We start from the raw sequence: 1,114 nt of genomic DNA, 5'->3' as shown, positions 1-1,114 counted from the left end.
TATATATATATATATATAATGAAAAGCTTCAAACTATATTGGGCTCTTTCCTTTCACAGCTACAGCCCCAGCCAGAAGAATGCTCAGGCTTCAGAAGAGGCTTACCTCCAGTGTCCTCTGCTGTGGCTAAAAGAAGGTCTGATTGGATCCCAGTGAGACCAATGTAATCTCCAAGGCCAACTCTCATCAGCAGATCTGGAAGCTGATCAAAGATGGGCTGATCATCCACAAAACAGTGATTATCCATTCTGGGGCTGCATGTCAGAAAAACACCTTGGCTCCCCAGATGCACAGGCATGTGGGAATATGTAAGCAGAAGAGTACAGCTAATGCTCCAATGCAGGAGAAGGTCACCTTGGTGTAGAGGATTCAGATTCTGTGTAGGCTGCTCAGAGATACCATGAATCTAACATTGACCACCACATGTATCACAGTCTCTACCTGAAGGTAAAGGGCAATATAAACAAGAAAAAGTGGATCCTCATGGAGGATATCCACAAGCTGAAGGCAGATAAGGCTGACAAGAAGCTTCTGGCTGACCAGGCTAAGACCTGCAGGTATAAGAACAAGGAGGCACACAAGTGCTAGGAGGAGTGCTCCAGGCCAAGGAGGTGGACATCATAAAGACTCTGTCTAAGGAGGAAGAGACCAAGAAATAAAGCTCCCCTCTTGTGTTTTTACATAGTGGCCTTGGTGATAATATAAATACTCCTTGGACTATAAACCAACTTTATCTTTTTAAAAAATAAAAACTATATTGTACCAAATTTTTAAAAGTTAACAGTTTTATAAAGCATCCTTTTTACAATAAAAGAAATACAATTAATCTGGTCTTTGATTTGTGAGCTTTAAAGAAGTCATGTTACTTGTTTTAAAACCAGTAATAGTTCATCACTCTCCAAATATGTCTGCTCTGTTGCACATACTTTAATTTTTTTAATCTTTAACACTGTTCTGAACTTCTTTCACCATTACATAAAATGTTCAAATTTTCAGCATTGAATTTTATTGGAAATGTATAATTTTCTTGTTGAAACTCATGTCTTGAAAGACTATAAACAGGGGCTGGGGATTTGGCTCAAGCTGTAGCGCGCTCGCCTGGCATGCGTGCGGC

General features: G+C 40.0%; 1 pseudogene; it reads left to right on the top strand.

Moving 5' to 3' along the window:
* The first annotated feature begins 76 nt into the window (after positions 1-76).
* Positions 77-659, top strand: LOC107160148 (annotated as a pseudogene).
* The last annotated feature ends 455 nt before the right edge of the window (positions 660-1,114 follow it).

The sequence above is a fragment of the Marmota marmota genome, unplaced genomic scaffold (genome assembly GCF_001458135.2).
Source record: "Marmota marmota marmota unplaced genomic scaffold, marMar, whole genome shotgun sequence".
Taxonomy (NCBI): domain Eukaryota; kingdom Metazoa; phylum Chordata; class Mammalia; order Rodentia; family Sciuridae; genus Marmota; species Marmota marmota.
This window is presented reverse-complemented; position numbering and strand designations above follow the sequence as displayed.